The sequence below is a fragment of the Camelus bactrianus genome, chromosome 3 (genome assembly GCF_048773025.1).
Source record: "Camelus bactrianus isolate YW-2024 breed Bactrian camel chromosome 3, ASM4877302v1, whole genome shotgun sequence".
Lineage (NCBI taxonomy): Eukaryota > Metazoa > Chordata > Mammalia > Artiodactyla > Camelidae > Camelus > Camelus bactrianus.
The window spans coordinates 19,840,281-19,849,550 of NC_133541.1; the positions used below are offsets into that span (position 1 = coordinate 19,840,281).

General features: G+C 32.9%; 1 pseudogene; it reads right to left on the reverse strand.

The window, feature by feature from the left end:
• Positions 1–1,695: 1,695 nt before the first annotated feature.
• LOC105069448 (small ribosomal subunit protein uS2-like) lies at positions 1,696–2,657 on the reverse strand (annotated as a pseudogene).
• Positions 2,658–9,270: the final 6,613 nt, after the last annotated feature.

Here is a 9,270-nt window from a genome sequence, read left to right on the forward strand (position 1 = left end):
TGCTATGTAAAGTTTAATAAGTCATTACACATCTCTCTAAATACAGACTATGAAATGCCTACCTAGTATATTCAGATTATAATCAGCCTCATATATGTGGTATTACACTGAAATCTACTAATGCCATAGACAGCGTACCTATGTCAAACTACTTAAACAAGCTAAACATATATGTACCAACCTTGATGCAAACTCTAATATAAATATCATAGAAGGATGCAGATTCACTTATTTGGCATGCTGAGTGCATGACTGTAAACCAAGTGCCATACTTTTCTATTAAAGATAAATTATGGTAAAAAAAAAAATTGGTATCAGTCCTTCACATTTTTTTCACAATAGTAACATAGCAACCAAAAAAAAAATAAAACCTGTAAGATACATTTATAATATTTTCAAACAAACTCTTTAAATGGAATATGTTAGAATATATGATTGATCATAATTTGAAAGATTCTAGTGAACAAGCCTAAAAGAGTTTGATCACTGAAGTTAATAATTATATCTTTTACATTTAATGTCAACTTTGCAGCTATTTCTAAATCTCAGTGGAAAATAGATGGCGTGAAATTGAAGGTTTTGTTTTTGTTTCTTCAGGTCCCTAAGTTATGGAAGTAGTAGCAGGAATGAGAGAAACAAGTCAATGATGTAGAAGAGGGGTCAGCAAACTTCTTCTCTGACAGACCAGATAACAAATAGTATTTGCAGACCACAAGGTCTCTGTCACAGTTGCTCAGCTCTACAGTTGTATCATGAAAAGACATAGATAGCATGTAAATAAATGTGTATGGTTGTTTTCCAATAAAACTTTGTTTACAGAAAGTGATAGTAGGCCATAATTTGCTGAACCCCCAGTATAATAGCAAGCATTCACAAAAAAAATAATAAATAATTATAATACGGAAAAGAGAAAAACAAAATTTGAATGCCGTAACTTTCTTCTGCTCACTGAAGCTTCCTGGCTGTCTTATCTTATAAATACTTAAATAACGCTTGCCAAAGCCCTGAATCCCTGGGATAAAGTCATGGTGTATGATCCATTTAATATATTGTTGCAGTCAGTTCGCTACTATTTTGTTGAGGGTTTTTGCATTTATGTTCATCACAGATATTACCTGTAATTTTTTTTTTTTTGTGCATGATATCTTTGTCTTCTTTTGGTATTAGGGTGATGGTGACTTCATAGAATGAGTTCAGAAGTGTTACTTCCTCTGGAATTTTTTGGAATAGTTTCAGAAAGATAGGTTTTAACTCTTCTTTAAATGTTTGATAGAATACACTTGCGAAGCCATCTAGTCCTAGACTTTTGTTTGCTGGGAGTTTTTTAATTACTGATTCAGTTACAGTTCTGGTAATAGGTCTGTTCATATTTTCTGTTTATTCGTGGTTCAGTCTTGGAGATTGTACCTTTCTAAGAATGTGTCCATTTCTCCTACTTTGTCCATTTTATTGGTATATTTTTGCTAGTAGTAGTCTCTTATAATCCTTTGTATTTCTGTGGTGTTGGTCATGACTTCTCTTTCATTTCTGATTTTATTGATTTGGGCCTTCTGCCTTTTTTTTCTTGTTGAGTTTGACTAAAAGTTTATTGATTTTGCTTATCTTTTCAAAGAACCAGATTTTTTTTTTTCAATTTTTAGAAACTTTATTTTCCGTCAACCTATTTTCATTTTAAGAGTTTGTGGAAAGAACAGCTTACGACCACTCTGTGGTTGTTGCAACCCATTCAATGGCCTGAGCAGTGGGAGCTGCAGACCAGTATTCAGTGGCAGGCTGAGTGCTCCAGTCTTCAGTAGGGTCCTGCTGAGTAGGCACAGAGGGCACCTGCACGCCTTCGGACCAGTCCGCCACCTCAGGCTGAGTAGCAGTGAACTCGGGAGCAGGAGCCGTCCATTCAACCCTGAAATCCTTCCTTGGTCACGGCCTTTTCAGCTGCAGCCTGCTCTTCCTTTTCAATATCTTCAGGATCTCTGTAGAAGCAGAGATCAGGCATGACGTCCCACGGGTGTTCCCGGGAGATGGTGCCGTGCGTGCACAAAACTTCCCGGGCCAGCGTCTACCACATCAGACCCTCTGAGTGAGCTCCCTTGTTGTTGCACGGGATGACAATGTCCACATAGCGCACAGGGGAGTCCGTGTTACACAGGGCAATGGTAGGCAGGTTAACGTAAGATGCCTCTGTGGGAGGCTGGTGATCAGCCGTGGGATCGGTAACCACCAGAAGTCTTGGCTCCCGGAAAGCTACCTGGATTTGGTTAGTGAAGGTTCCAGGCGTGAAGCGGCCAGCAATAGGCGTGGCTCCATTGGCAGCAGCAAACTTCAGCACAGCTCACTGGCCAGTATGCCTGGGGGATACGATACTGACATCAGCTGGGTTTTCAATGGCAACAATGGCCCGAGCTGCCAACAGAAGCCTCTCCCAGATTCTCTTCAGATTTATGATGTAGATGCCATCACTTTTCCTTTTGTAGATGTACTGCTCCATCTGGAAGTCAAGGTTGGTGCCACCTAAGTGGGTTCCTGCTGCAAGGAATTTGAGAACATCCTCCTCCTTCATTTGCAGGGCATCAAGGGCTCAGGACATTGTGAAAGTTTCCCTTTAAGTTACGATGGGAATCCAGAACAATGCCGTATGGACCCGTCTCTGGGTAGCGCGGAAAAGCTCAAAGAACCAGATTTTAGTTTCACTGACCTTTTCTATTCAGTTTTGTTTGTCTGAAAAGTCTGTGTTTTTCTTTTTTTCAAAAAAATTTAAATGAATATAGAATTCCAGAATTTTCCCTTCACCTTAAAGTTATTCCATTGTCTTCTGATAAACTGTCTGTAATTCTTTTATTTGATCTTCTGTATGCAGTATGTCTTATTTCTCGCTGTCTTCAAGATTGTAATTTTAATTTTCAGATGTTTGAAATGTGATATATCCAGGTATACATTTTATTTTGCTTGAAGTTTTCTCAGCTTTTGTATCTATGATTTGGAATCTGCTATTCATTTCAAAAAATTATCGACTCGTCTCTTTATTTCTCTTGTCCAATTCTTTCTCTGCTTCTCTTATGAGTTTCTAGTTACCCAAATGTATACCACTGTATTTTATATTGTTTCATACCTCTTGGATGCACTATGTTGTCTTCTTTGTGTGTGTGTGTTTTAATTTTTTTTTAATTTTGTCATTTCTATCAATCAATGTTTATATTCACTAATTATTTCCTCAGTTATGGTCTATGATGTGTCTTCTTAATAACCATTCTTTTTCCATCTGTTACTGTGTTTTTCATTTGTAACATTTATGTCAGATTCTTTTCTTATAATCTCTATTCTGAATTTCTGCTAAAAATATCCTTCATTATGCATGTTATTTATCTTTTTCACTAAAGCCTATGATCAGTTGTTTAAAATTTTCTGATTTTTCCAATCTGTTTTATATTGCATTCTGTTTCTGTTCATTGTTTTGTCTCTTGATAATAAGGTGATCAGTTCACCCTGGTTTGCTAGATCTTTGCCAGCTTTGGCTTTGAAAGTCCAGAATTTAGGGCAAATCATGGTTGGTTGCCCTACCCTACTTGACAGTGAGTTTTTCTTGCTTCTTTGTATAACTCATATTTTGTTGAAAGCCAGACAACTTGTGTAAGATAACAGGATACTGAGATAAATAGTTTAATGCTTTGAATGAGTACACCTTTAGTTTGTTATGACATTATTTGGAGGGCTAAGTCAAATCTAGTCCAGATTTTTTCTTGGTTTGGGTCTTGTTGTCATTATTAAACTCAGTTCTCCACAGGCTTTATATTCCTGCATTCTACTTTTAGTTTAGGACTGTGGCTACTTTGCCAGAATGTTTCCCTCAATTTCTGCTTCACCCTCAGTATTAATTCTTCCCTTTTCCATGAACCACTCAGAATTCCTCTTTCAATTTTCTTGCGCCTTTCCCAGCAGTAGACTACTGTTGTTTGTTGCTTAATACCTTACAACTTGGTGATAGGAAACTGGGATTGGATATGATCTCTACTGTGCTAATTCAATCTCCCTTTCCCCATCTGTTGTAGGTGTTCACCAGTGCTTATGGCATTGTAGCCCTGCCCCTAGCAGTTGAGGAATTCTGTTCTCTGGGGGAGACACAGCAGAAGGATCTGAGTGGGACACACATTTATTACCCATGGTGGCTTCTCTTTCTAGCCTCCAAGATTGTGCCAGGAGGAAAGATTTTTTCAGGACATTTTCCATGTATGCATTGCTTCTTGTGATGACCTGGTGACACATAAGTAAAAGAGACTATAACTGTGTGAAAGGTTTTTGCGTGTCTGTGGTTCCCCAGATTCTGTATTCTCAGAATACACTGTGTTCCAACATTAGCAATTTATTATTAATTTCAGCTAATTTTTTTTTTTTTTTTTTACTCATTTGTATAGAATCTGGAAGCATATGCCGCTGGTAAGCAAGTGCTCACATTCCATTTTTGGAGTCTTTGATTTTTTCATATGTTTAAATTAAGTTGGTTGCCCTAGGACCTTAGCTCATTGATGTGTTAAAGAAACTACAGCTCTAGAATATTTGCCATTATTGCACAAAGGGAACTGATGTTCTCTCCAGCATTCTGTATTTTAAATGCAAATTTTAATATCCTTTTAACCAGGGATATTTAACTAGGTAGTAAAACTCCTTCCAGTTTCTGGAAATAAGTTAACTTTATTTATTTGTTTATGTTTTGTGTACTTATTTTCATCCTATCTATCTACGGGCATACCTCAAAGGTATTCTGGGTTCATTTCCAGACCACCATAATACAGTGATTAAAGCAATAAAGCGAGACACAAGAAATTTTTTGTTTTTGGTTTCCCAACGCATATAAAAGTTCTGTTTCACTATACTGCAGTCTCTTAAGTGTGCAATAGCATTATGCCCAAATAATTTAAATATCTTAATTTAAAAAGACTTTTTTTGCTTAAAAAAGACTCATTAGAATCTGAAAATTCAGGGTTGCCACAAACCGTCAATATGTAAAAATGCAGGATCTGCAAAGCACAATAGAGGAAGTACAGTAAAATGAGATGTGCCTCTGTCTATCTATTTATCTGTTATCTATCATCATTAACCTATAGTCTATGATTAGAGTCCAAAAAGCTTTTTTTTGGGAATGTTTAGGGGCTCATACCAGATGCAATTTAAATACATTGTCAGATATTTACCTTTTCAAAGTATGTGCCATTTTATCTCAATTAGATCTAATAACACCACTATTGTTCTCACATAGGGCCAAAGAAAGTTACTTGGAATATTTAGTAATTGGTATGTGCTGCTATAATAGGATAGTCAAAAAGGAATGTGTGTTTGACCTAATTTTGAAAGGCAATGAGTGTCCTGGTCCATGTATGCATCTGTCTACATGTATATGTGTGTTTATGTGTCTGTGTGTATGTGCAACTCCCCTCCATTCCCTACCATCTTGTATTTTAATTAATCAGTATTAACAGCTTAAGTGAAGTATTACTGATTCTGTGCTTTTAAAAGCTAAATTCAGCTAAAAAAGTAACTTCAGGCATTCTAAATTTGTTTTCTCTGACTTTTAACAGATACAGTTAAGAATATCTTCCTATTTCAATTTATTGTATTTCAGAACAATCAAAGATATGCTTGTCTTGCCAACAATGTTATTTATTCCTACAATACAAGATAGATATTTTCACCTGAGTTTTCTATAATTTAACTAATAATTATGTCTTTAGATTTGCAAGTTTTGTATAGCTTTTCACATGACATATTAAGTTTTTTTTGTAGCCAGCTGCCTTTATTGAAAGTGAATTAAAGTGAATAAAGATAAATATGATGTTCACTGAACAATTAGACTGATTTAAATGTGCCCAGCTAGAGCCTGAAAAAATTGCAAATTAGAAGAATATTGCCTATGCATATTATTGTACATTTATATAGTCACTAGATTTCATTTTGAAGGATTCTACAACCAACATAAATAGAAATTGGGTTTTGCTAGATGTGCTATATAAATTTTAGGGTGAAGAATGGTTGAGAAGAGTTGAATTTCTCATGCTCCCAAGTTATGTCAACATATCATCACTAGTGTATGCAAGCTCCCTCACTTGCTTTCTTATTTTTTTATTCCCTTCTATGCCTACACTCCATATCTACTATTTCATACACCACATTTCTAATGCCTCTATTTTCACTTAATATTATGTTTTTAATATTCATGTGGAGTAAGTACTATTCATCTATTGCTCCTAACTGCTGATTTATGTTCATTCATTGATGATTTGTATTTATTCAATACACCACATTTTACCCCTCTACTCTCCCAACAATGAACACACAAATTGCTGTCAACTTCCTGCTATGACAAATAGTACTTAAATGAACAAACTGTATATGTATTCTTAATGATCAACCAATTTGACCTAATAGAATGTTCCACATAAGCGTAACAGAGTACACATTCTTATCAAGAGTATGTCGTACTTCAGCAAAATAGACTATGGCAGGAATGTAGGAGATATTGAGTAATTATTTTATTTATGCACATGAACACAGACACATATACGTGTGTGTATGTATAAGTGTGTGTGTATGTGCACACAAATAGCAAATCTGATAATTAGAGCACTAAAGCTGTTTTGGCCCCAAGCACATTATAAAATCCAGGTGTATTCATTTGTTAGGGTTGCCAAAAAAAATACTATAGATTGCATGGCTTAAACAATAGAAACTTACTTTCTCACAGTCCTGAAGCTAGAAGCTCAGGACCAATGTGCCTGTCGACTTGGTGTCTTCTGAGGCCTCTCTCTGAATGACCAGCTTCTCCCTATGTCTTGATATGGTCTTTTCTAATCTCCTCTTGTTATAAGGAGATCTCAACACTGACAGCAAATTTCATATCTTTTACATAATCTGAAAGAAAAATTCAACACCTCATGTAACTATGAACTAAGAAGAATATCTCCTTAACATGTATTGCAAAAAAAATATTGTTCTTCAACTTATAAAATATCCTGAAATATATAAAGCAATTATAGGCAAACTGATTTTATAAGAAAGATGATGATTATGAAAATATATAAAATATACATGATAAAAATGTGTTTGTACATGTCCACACATTTTACTCTTTATTTTATCTACATTACACACTTTTACATGTAATGAAATTATTTTCTATACCTTTTCACTACATTTTTTCTCAATGGAAAATGCATATAAAATTTAATATAATTTTTCACTAATCATGAGTTTGTTCTTTAATCAAATGTAAAATATATACATTTACTTCAAAATTTAGAAGACTTCAACTTTTCTAGCAGTTAGTTTCACTAGTTAAATTGTATTAATGTTAAATAAATACATTTTGTTTGTAGTTTAAATGTTTGCATAAATGTCTTAAATGCAATTTGTTTTTACTTTTCTCTTATCCATATCTCTCCAACAAGTCTGAGTGTTTTGTTAGACTGGAATTAATAATGATGTAAAAAGAATATTTTCCTTTGTGTTCAACAACAGTAAATTAAACATAATAATAGGTGATCATTTGAAAAACTACTCAGTATGTCTTGATGTATTTAGTTTTTCCATCAGTTTACATTTGAGAAGATTATACATCTTCACATTAAGTGCTTCAACAATCTATGAATATAGTTCCCTCCACTTACTAAGTTTTCTTTGCTCTTCTTAATAATGTCCAAAATTGTCTGTAAGAGGCTCTTTCATATATTTTCATATATAGGCATTGTAAAGAGTATGTATGTTTACTCAAATTTTATTTTCAAATGTCTATTTGTTTATTTACTTTATGATCTTGAATCCTATGGCATTTTAATTAATTTTTTTCTAATAATGTTATATAGATTTGTTTTTATATTCCATAAACCATTATGCCATTATGAATAATGACAGTTCCATTCCTCCTCATTCTTATAACATTTATGTATTAATTTGACTGTGTCCATTAATACAATGTTGAGTAGAAGTTTCTATAATGGATATTGTTTCATTTCAAATATCAGTGGAAAAAATAGAAATTTAAGTAGTATAATTTGTGTAGGTTTTTAAAATCTTAATATCAGATTAAGAACAGTTCTTTTATTCCTATATTAGAATATTTTGTAAGAACATTTTATAATGAAGTTGCCAAGTGAAATTTTTTCTGCACTTATTGAGTTGATCATGTAAGTTTTATTATTTAATTTTTAGTTACTTTCAGTAAGTAAATTTGATTGATATTTTTAATTTTAAACAAACTGTGAATTCCTTGACTAATACCTAATTGGCTGTGACACATTCTTCATTTAATGTTGTTAAATTTAATTTAATAATATTTTATTCAGTATTTTGCATCTATATTGAGTAGAATATCTGGCTATATTTTCTATCCTGTAATATTCTTGTTGTATTTTGGTTTAAATGTTACATTAACCTGATAAAATTGTTATACTATTTAACTACCTTTCCTAGTCCCTGAAATTGATTTTCCAAATTAAAAATTGATTGTGATATATCTTTCAATATCATTATTCGTTTTAAATATCTTTCATGCATTTCAAATAACTAAATCATAGTTTCATCACCATTGTAGTGTTTAAATTTTATTTTAATTGTCTTCTAATTTTAATTTTTACTTTGCTTTTTTAACTTTTGAATTGTAAATGTAATTTATTTTTATCTTTCCATCTTTCTTAATATATACAGTTATGGTTGTAAATTTTCATCCAATCATACTGTTTTTTATAATTTTGTGTTTTTGTTACAATTTAATTCAAAACATATTTTTATTATTTGTATTTTTTGATCCATATATTTCTTTTCAAAACCTTTCTAGGAGTTTGTATTTTATTTTAATTTTATTACTTTTTTCTTTTTTTAAATTAAAGTACAGTTGATATACAAGTTACAGATATACAATATAATTATTCACAATTTTAAAGGTTATATTCCATTTATAGTTATAAAATATTGGCTATATGCCCCATGTTGTACAATATATCCTTATAACTTATTTTATGGCTAATAGTTTATATCTCTTAATCCCTTACTCCTATCTTGCCCCTTACCTCTTCCCCCTTCCCACTGGTAACCACTAGTTTGTTGTCTGTATCTATGAGTTGGCTTCTTTTTTGTTACTTTCATTAGTTTGTTGTATTTTTTTAGATTCCACATATAAGTGATATTATATGGTATTTGTCTTTCTGTGTCTGACATTTCACTAGCATGATACCGTCTAGGCCCATCCACATTGCAACAAATGACAAAATTTTTAGCCTTTTTATGGCT